A 10,363-nucleotide genomic window follows, 5' to 3' on the forward strand; every position below is an offset into this window, starting at 1 on the left:
TGAGACCGGTTGTGAACCGGTGCTCGAGGTTCCCGTGCGACCCATCAGTGGTATCAGAGCGTGGTTCTTCGTTTCGATGAAGAACGATCACTCTTGAGCAAGTTTGAAATTTTGTTCAAACTTGATTTTCCTTGGTTTTTGATCTAAGTTTAATCTGTTATGTGATTGAATCTGTGAAAGATTAATTGATGTAACAAAACCTAGATATGTAAAGGCTTGAATCATGAATTAACTCGAGAAAACGGAACGAAAATCGGATCAGAACAGAGCTCGAAATCAGATCAAGTTGAAAAACTTCGTTTGATTTTCTGCCCAGATACACGCGGTCCGCCGGACCAGAATTGGTCAGCGGCGGACCGCACGTTCGAACTCAGACAGACCAGAAAGAGAAGCACGGACCAAGAGAAAAGAAGTCCTGGTCCGGCGGACCAAAATGTTGGTCCGGCGGACCAGACTTCGATTTTTGGTCAGCGAACCACGGCGGACCAGACAGCGGAGCTCGGACCAAATCGAAGTGTCTTGGTCCGGCGGACCAAACTGTTGGTCCGGCGGACCAGACACTTGATTTAGTCTGCGAGCTCGGCGGACCAAGAAAAGAAGGAGACGGACCAAAACTGTCCTGGTCCGACGGACCAAATTGTTGGTCCGGCGGACCGGACGTGAAAGTTTGGTCCGGCGAGAAATTTTCGGTCCGAGATCTGCTCCGTAACGTCTGGTCCGGCTGACCAAGTGTTGGTCAGCCCCGGACCAGGACGTAACGGACTGAACAGACCAATTCTGGTCCGACTGAGGAGAAGAAGAAGGTGGCGGAGTGGCCCTGGTCCGGAGCTGACCAGCTTGGTCAGCCCCGGACCAACTCAACTGACCACTTCGCGCCTCTTCTTCCGGTCCGAGCTGAGTCCGTGTACTGAGTAGGTTTGGTCCGGCGGACCAAATGTTGGTCAGCTCCGGACCAACCAACTGTTTTGGAATTTTCGCGTTTTCTGAATTCGATTCGGTTAAGTAATGGTTACTTGACTAAGTTAATCATGATTGTTTATGGTTTATGACTTAATTATGTAGAGGGTCTACATGAATTAAGTACATAAAACTTAATCAAGTATGAGAGTTATTTGATTGAGTGGGAGTTCCGGGATTTTGTTTACTTAGCTGAATAGATGGTCTATTCAGGCTAAAGTAACAGAGTCGAATCAGAATATAATTGTTATATCCTGATCAATCAAGAAGGGCTATTACGAGTAGAGTTCTTGTCAAGACCTTGGTAATTCGTGTATGGGACATGCCAAAGCTGTGCATACCGGATTATTTAAGTGAGTCAAGAATTGAGAAATTTGGTTCTCATTTCTCGAAAGTAATAAGCTGCCTCTTGATAACGATAAAAACCCTCGTTATAATTTCAAGCTAATACCACCCATGTTTTGAACACTTGTCAAGGCTTCGATCGTCTGTGTATGGGTCATGCCAAAGCTGAGCATACCAGACAATCTTTGTGAGACAAGATGGAGAAATGGTGGTTCTCATATGTTCGAAAATGGTTCGGCTTGAGTTGGGTTATCAAGTTGGACTTGGACCTAACGGTATAGATGGGAATAGAAATATGCAATAGTATGATAATACTATTTTCCCATAAACGATCTAAGAGTCACATTGGATGTGATTGACATTGGATGTCTACCTAAATAGCATAGGCTTGAGCGTCATGCCAAAGCTGACTCAAGTCTATGTGAAATATGGATCTTAGCCTACTAAGAAAATTACTAAAGGGTTATTTTTCTTAGTGGGAGTTATCTCATATTTGCATCATGTCATCCGTAATAGTTTTCACTATAATTAGTATTGTACTAATGGATATTGCATATTGTGTTGTTCTGTTTATCTCTGTAGGACATGGCGACAGGTGGTAGTGTACCAACCGTGTCATTGCGATCTATCCTTGAGAAGGATAAGCTGACTGGGACGAACTTCTTGGACTGGTATCGGACCTTGAGAATTGTTCTCAGGAACGAGAAGAAGATGTACGTCCTGGAAGGGGCTCTTCCTGATGAGCCCCCGGCCAACGCCGCGAGAGCCGTTCGTGATGCTTGGTTGAAGCATCAGAACGATGACCTGGAGGTCTCTTGCCTCATGCTCGGGACAATGTCTCCTGAACTGCAGCGACAGTTTGAGGGCGTCAACGCCTTTGATCTGCTCGAGCAGTTGAAGACAATGTTCCAAGAGCATGCGCGTGTTGAGAAATACAACACGTTGAAGAACCTGCTTGCATGCCGTATGACGGTAGGGCAATCGGTTAGCGCTCATGTTCTTAAGATGAAGGGTCATCTTGAAGAACTCGAGCGTTATGGCTTGAGGATCGACAGGGAGTTGACTGCTGACCTTGTGCTCCAGTCTCTTCCAGACTGCTATGATCAGTTCATTATGAGCTATCATATGCATGGCATGGATAAGACCTTGACCGAACGGCATGGGATGCTGAAAACGGCCGAGACGAGCCTTAAGGTCGAGAAGAACGTGCTCGTTATTTCGAAGAGTTCGAAAAAGCGGAAGCGTTCCAAGGGAAAGGGCAAAGGCAAGGCAAATGTTGCCAACAAAGCCAAGCCTAAACCTGAGAAAGGAGAGTGCCATTTCTGCCATGAAATTGGTCATTGGAAAAGGAATTGCAAACTCTTCTTGGAAGATCTGAAGAAGAAGAAGCTTGCTGAAGCTTCTACTTCAGGTATTTACGTTATCGAAGCTAACGTATTCACTTCTTCATCCTGGGTATTAGATACCGGATGTGCCATTGTTACTTTGTGCCTGCTATAAGCAGAAACATCATTTCTATTTTCTGTTTGGATTTGGATGGTTTTCGGTTTGTTATTGAAAATAAGAACCTGATTATGTTCAAAGATGATGTCTATTATGGTAATGGTTACCTTGTGAATGGATTGTATGTCTTGAACGATCAACCTTCCGATTCCATGTCCGTATATAACGTAAATGCGAAAAGGTTTAAGCTGAACAACTTAAACCCGACCTATCTCTGGCATTGTCGTTTGGGCCACATCAACGAGAAACGCATACAGAAACTCCTCTCCGAGGGATTTCTGGATTCTTTCGATTATGAATCGATTGAAGCATGCGAATCTTGTTTGATGGGTAAAATGGCAAAGTCTCCTTTTAGCGGAAAAGGAGAACGGGCGTTAGAGCTATTGGACCTGATACATAGCGATGTATGTGGGCCCATGAGCTTACCCGCTCGAGGAGGTTATTTGTATTTCGTCACATTTACTGATGATTTCAGTAGATTTGGTTATGTCTATCTGATGAGACATAAATCAGAAACTCTTGAAATGTTCAAGGCTTTCAGTAACGAAGTACAAAACCAGCTTGGCAAGACTATTAAGTCACTGCGATCGGATCGCGGTGGCGAATATATGAGCCAAGAGTTCACTGACTATCTGGTAGACTGTGGAATTGTTTCACAGTTGACCCCTCCTGGAACGCCACAGTGGAATGGCGTGTCTGAACGGAGGAACCGCACCCTATTAGATATGGTACGGTCTATGATGAGTCACGTCGATCTTCCAAAGTCTTTCTGGGGTTACGCCTTAGAGACTGCTGCTTTCATACTGAACAGGAGTCCGACGAAATCGGTTCAGAAGACACCATATGAGATATGGACTGGGAAACGTCCCAGTTTGTCTTTCTTGAAGATTTGGGGATGTGACGTTTAAGTGAAACGTCAGGCTTCTGATAAGCTATCCGCCAAATCAGACAAGTGTTTGTTTGTAGGATACCCTAAGGAAACTAAAGGGTACTACTTCTACAACCCGGACGAGAATAAAGTGTTTATTGCTCGGAACAGGAAATTCCTGGAGAGAGAGTTCGTCTCTAAGGGAATTAGTGGGAGTAGAGTTGATCTCGAAGAAATTCGAGAACTACAAACAGATGCTGGACCGAGTGAGCAGGTTGAAGATGTTCAACCTGCATCACAGGGACTTGAGACTCCGCCTGATACTTGTGAACCTCGGAGATCAGGGAGAGTTCGCCTAGAGCCTACGAGATTTGGATTTCTCGTGACTGGTAATGATGAACTCATGTTATTGGAACATGACGAGCCTACATCATATCCAGAGGCTATGGCGAGTTCCGACTCTGAGAAATGGCACGAGGCTATGAAGTCTGAGATGCAATCCATGTACGACAACAAAGTATGGACTTTAGTCGACGCATCCGAAGGGGTAAAACCCATAGGATGTAAGTGGGTTTTCAAGATGAAAACCGACATGGATGGCAACGTGCATACCTATAAGGCACGATTGGTGGTGAAAGGGTTTCGACAAATTCATGGTATTGACTATGATGAAACCTTCTCGCCCGTCGTGATGCTTAAATCCATTAGGATTCTTCTTGCCATAGCTGCATATTATGACTATGAGATATGACAAATGGATGTCAAAACCGCGTTCCTTAACGGGAACCTACTCGAGGATGTATATATGATACAACCCGAGGGTTTTGTCGATCCAGAGAGTCCAGGGAAGGTGTGCAAGCTTCAGAGGTCCATTTATGGACTGAAGCAGGCTTCAAGAAGCTGGAATCTTCGATTTGATGAGACAATCAAACAGTTTGGTTTCTCTCAAAACGAAGATGAGCCATGTGTTTACAAGAAGGCCAGTGGGAGCACAGTTGTTTTCCTGGTGCTATACGTGGATGATATCCTGCTCATAGGAAACGATGTTCCTACCTTGCAAGACGTCAAGTCTTGGCTAGGAACACAGTTCTCCATGAAGGACTTAGGAGAAGCTGCCTATGTCTTAGGCATCAAGATCTATAGAGATAGATCTCAAAGGCTTCTTGCCCTGAGTCAAAGTACATACATCGATAAAGTTCTGAATCGGTTCAGAATGCAAGAGTCAAAGAGAGGACTCTTGCCGATGTGTCATGGTGTTGTTCTCAGCAAGACTCAGTGTCCTAAGACACGTGATGAGCGAGAACGAATGGATAGGATCCCATATGCCTCGGCAATAGGATCTATCATGTATGCCATGTTATGTACTAGGCCGGATGTATCGTACGCGTTAAGCATTACGAGCAGATACCAGTCGGATCCAGGAGAGTCACACTGGATCGCGGTCAAGAACATCCTTAAGTACTTGAGAAGAACTAAGGATTTGTTCTTGATATATGGAGGATTGGAAGATGAGCTCGCTGTAAAGGGTTACACCGATGCTAGTTTCCAATCGGACCAAGATGACTACAGATCGCAATCAGGCTATGTCTTCTGCTTGAATGGAGGCGCTGTTAGTTGGAAGAGTTCCAAACAGGCCACCATAGCAGATTCTACTACAGAGGCTGAGTACATTGCCGCATCGGATGCTGCGAAGGAAGCTGTTTGGATCAGGAAGTTTTTGGGTGACCTGGGCGTCGTTCCTAGCGTTGTGAACCCCATTGCGTTATACTGTGATAACAATGGGGCGATAGCACAAGCTAAGGAACCTAGGTCACACCAACGATCCAAACACATACTCAGACGGTTTCACCTCATAAGGGAAATCGTAGACAGAGGCGATGTACACATATGCAAGATATCGACGGATGACAACGTAGCCGATCCCTTGACGAAGCCTCTCCCTTCGTCAAAGCATGAGAGTCATGTTCGGGGAATGGGACTTAGATGCATTGTAGATCATACTTAGAGCAAGTGGGAGACTAATGGACATGATGCTCTGGGATGATCATACGATATGAGAACCATGTATGATACGATGTATTTATTGGATGAATACATTATTTATTTATTATTTATTTTGCATATTTGATAAATAGTGATAATCCATGGATCGTTACGTACGATCCTAAATTCCTTAGTCGCTTGTCATTGTGGGAACAATGATGAATTAAGACTAACATGAGGCGTGATGGATGATCATAATGATGATCATACGTATTGGATACGGATTACGGTCATGGGTACTTGTTTGGAACAAGTGACTGGATGACTCGCGTGAGATTGTCTATTGGATATAATCCATGACTTGAATCTCACTTGATGGTTCGCCTTAGATCCTCAGACCTGAGATATCTATTGTATCCATCATGACGAGTAATGTACTTTGACTGCGTCAAACGTCATCTTTAACCGGATGACTATAAAGGCGTGGCTCGGGTACATTATGAATCATGTAATGGATAGTAGATAGTCAAGATGGAACTTTGTCCCTCTCGAAAGAGAGAGATATCGCTTGGGCCCGTCGTAGGAGTAGGACTGTAGAAATGTGCGGCCGCACCATAGATGAATGTCATCTATCTCTTACAGTCTACTCGGGGTACGACAAAGCATTCGAACTATGAGTTCGGTTATGATATCGTGAGACAAAGAGGATCATCGTTTGAGCTATCTCTGGCTTTTCGGTTAGATCACATCTAACTCTTTCCGATGCGGGTAATCATAATGTCTTGCTAGAGACCGCTTATGATTTGTAAAGCGAGATTGGATCTCGTGTTTACTGCCGTATTCGGAGGAGCCTAAAGGGTCACACACATATGGGATGGACGTGTGACCATAGGGAGGTGATCAAAATCCGGTTTAGGGGGTTAGATTTCCGGTTTAGGTTTAGGGTTTCTGGTCTGGGGATGAATTTCTGGTTTGGATTACTCAAGTACGAATTAGGTTTATGGGGAGATGTGCAACATTACCATTTAATGCGGGCCCACACAGATGATTCTGCAGAAAAGCAGAAAGCAGAATCGCTTTTTTAGGTTCATTTTTTTTAAAAAAATTTAAAAATCCCGCTAACCGAAATCCTAAACTTTTGGCCAATATGCAATTGCGAAAATCTAAACATTCCCGCGATAATTTTAAAATATTTGAACATTAAGAAAATATTTAACACATAAAATAAAGTCAAAGGTTCAAACAAAATACAAGAATCAATTTATCTTGCATCTGGGGAGGAATCATCACGTCGTGCATAGGGACCAAGACTCACAATCTGGCCATTTGAGAAGATATCTGCGGAAATCTTCTCACGAATCGATGAACTATTTTCATCGCAAATTTGATTGCACAACGTTCTTTCTTGACCTCGCATCAGGGCTTCAAGGTACATGATGGTAAACACACCGCAGTCATCTCCGTTACCATTTTGAGACAGCCCTTCGACGTAATGGTAGTCAAATATGGTGCTTTCATCAAATTGGTAGATCTTGGCGATCGTATATATCTTTGGGAGCCACCACACCAACCGACCAATAATCGCGTCAATGTTCGGCCTCATTTTCAGGTTGCAGTCGAATACCTGAATCAGCTTCTTCACAGGGATGACTCTAATGGCCACCCAATGCACACTTACATCAGGATCGACCAACGAAGGTATGCTGAGGGGAGCGACAAATCCTTCGTAACTTCCCATCTTGCGCCCTCCACACCCAATTGGTGCTTTTCCATCAAAGTAATCCTCAAGCCCATTCAAATCGGTCATACTTCCATGACCCCACCATTTGAGGAATTCGCCGAAACTTGTGTCGCCAATCATGTACTTTGTTGCTGTTGGACAACCTTCTTTGGCCAGGCGATTCCTGATTTCAAGTATAGCTTCGTCCAAGTGCTACAAAATAACGTCCGATATCAGTAAGACCAACGTGACCAGTGTGACCAACGTGACCAGTGTGACCAACGTGACCAGTGTGACCAGTATGACCAACGTGACCAGTGTGACCAACGTGACCAGTGTGACCAACGTGACCAGTGTGACCAACGTGACCAACATGACCAGTGTGACCAACGTGACCACTGTGACCAGTGTGACCATCGTGACCAGTGTGACCAACGTGACCAACGTGACCAGTGTGACTAGTGTGACCAACGTGACCAACGTGACCAAATGAATATTTGAAAAGTGTAATAGAAATGAACTTACTCCATCCTTTAGCCAGATCCGATCCTGCAAAAGGTCTTCCCAGAACCTTGGTTTCCTCACATAATCAATCTCTGACTTCCAACGCCGCTCTGCACGATTCATCTTCATAAAATTATAGAGCTGTGTCGCTTTCAGAGTGCATGTTTGGACAAAGCTCGGTATCCGAAGCACACTACCCATAACCGCGGTGGGTTTCCAAGTGAATATAGGGCGTCGCTTCTTGACAGTTCCCTCAACTTTTTCCTCCTCTTGTTTTGGCGCCTCCTCTTGTTTTGACGCCTCTTCAAATTGTTCTTCTTGTTTTTCTTCTTCAACTTTCTTTTCGTTTCCCTTTTCTTCCTCCATTTTTGCTTCAACTTTTTTTTGCTCTTCCTGTTTCTCTTCCTTTTCCTCCTCGCTCACTACAGGTGATATATATCTTCTTCTTCTGCCTCCTATCCTCGGCCCTGTTGCCTTAGTTCCTCCCCTGGTTCTCGGCCCTGTTGCCGCTCTACCTCCCCTGGTTCTCGGCCCTGTTGTCGCTCTTCCTCCACCTCTGGGCCCTCTATTAGTTATTCTGCCCGCAGTCTTTGTTCGCACCCTCTTCGGTGGTGGATCTGTCATATCAGGCTCGACAAATGGACTTCTGAGAGCTGGCCCTTGGAACAACGTTCTTTTGGAACGTGTCATGGGTCCAGCGACTTCACTCAGCGATGGAGTTAGGGCAATAGCAGGCTGAGAAATAGGAACGTTAGCAGGGTCCACGGATGCCTTGCCATCAGGGGCCACTCCAGCAGAGTCCTCAATGACAATATTAGCAGGCTCCTCAGGTTTGTGGGCAGCAACATCCTCGGTGGCTTCGGCCGTAGGGTCCTTGGAGACATGAGCAACAACATCCTCGGTGGCCTCAGGTTTGTGGGCAGCAGCATTCTCAGTGGCTTCGGCAGTAGGGTTCTTGGAGACGTGAGCAGCAGCATCCTCGGTGGCTTCAACAGTAGGGTGCTCGGAGACGTGAACAGAACCGTCCTCGGTGGTTTGGGCAGTAGGGTCCTCGGACACGAGGGTAGGAGCATCCTGTTGGGATTATCTACGGGTTTCTAGCATACGATCATATCGATCTAGGGTTTGGTTTACTAGGTTTCATGCAGCGGAAGAAAGATCTAAACCTAGTCAAACGTCACACGCAACCAAACTCGCAAAAACCCGAAAGATCGTGTATATCACCGAGGGAATCGTTACTTACCTCGTTCTCGATGAGACTTGAAGTTTATTTCGATCCGGGGCCTGTTCTAAATCACCAAGAGCTGAAAGTACAACTCCTCTACACGTATCCACACCGACGGGAAGGATTCCAAACGATTTGGAACGAATCTGCTAGGATCAGTGAAGAAATGGGTAACTCAAGAGACGAGATCCAATCCCGGGACAATAGAAATCAAAGAGAACAACTTCTCTAGGGTTCTAAGATGTTTCTCTGAGTTTAGGGTCGGCCTTTTTTAAATTTGGACGAAACCCTAAACTTAAATAAGATTAGAAAACCCTAAAAAACGAATATTTGGAAATTTTCAGGATCCCGGTCCGCCGGACCAAGGGCGGACCAAGCTTAGTCCGAGGCCTACAGACCGGCTGACCTGAAGGCTTGGTCCGGCAGACCACGTGTGGTCAGCTCCGGACCAAGACCCTTCTTGGTCAGCTCGGTCCGACTTGTCATTTCTCGGTCCGCCTGTCCCAGAATCTGGTCAGCGGCTGACCAACTCTTGGTCAGCCGGACCAGGCCTGGACAGATGACCGCGGACCGAGCTTCCGGACCTCCCGGACTGACCAAACTTGGTCCGGGGCTGACCAAACTTGGTCAGCTCCGGACCAACGCACTGAAAACTCCTTTTCCCGAACCATAAGTCATGGTTAGCCTCTAGCAAGACGCCATGATCACCCATTTAGAATTGAGTTAGAGGTGATCTAACCACGGCATTAACAGCTCGAATTCTGATCCTTTTGTCTCATGATATCATAAGTTGAACAAGGGCATGGTTTGAGCCACCCTTCAAGTTCAACTGCTTTCTCGTCTTGGCAAATCGACTAGTAAAATAGATGGAACTTCATCTATAGCGTGGCCACGCGTTTTCATAGTCCGACATCCACGAGAGGGCCCAGCGATATCTCTCCTGTTAAGGAGGTGACAAGTCCCATATTGTATGTCTACTATCTCCATATGATTCTTGAACGTATCTGATCAACGCCGTTATAATCATGCGGTTAAAGACGACGTTTGACGCAGTCAAGACACATCACTCCTCATATCAGATACTCTAGACATCTCAGGTATGAGGATCCATAAACGAACCGATGTATGAGATTCAAGTCATGACTCTGTCCATGTGACAATCTCATGCGGGTCATCCAGTCACTCGTTCACAACGAGTACCCATGATTGTGATCTACATCCAATGCGTTGATCACACCTCATGCTAGTCTTCATTCAA

This window comes from Tarenaya hassleriana, unplaced genomic scaffold (assembly GCF_000463585.1).
Source record: "Tarenaya hassleriana unplaced genomic scaffold, ASM46358v1 Cleome40, whole genome shotgun sequence".
NCBI classification, from domain to species: Eukaryota; Viridiplantae; Streptophyta; class Magnoliopsida; order Brassicales; family Cleomaceae; genus Tarenaya; species Tarenaya hassleriana.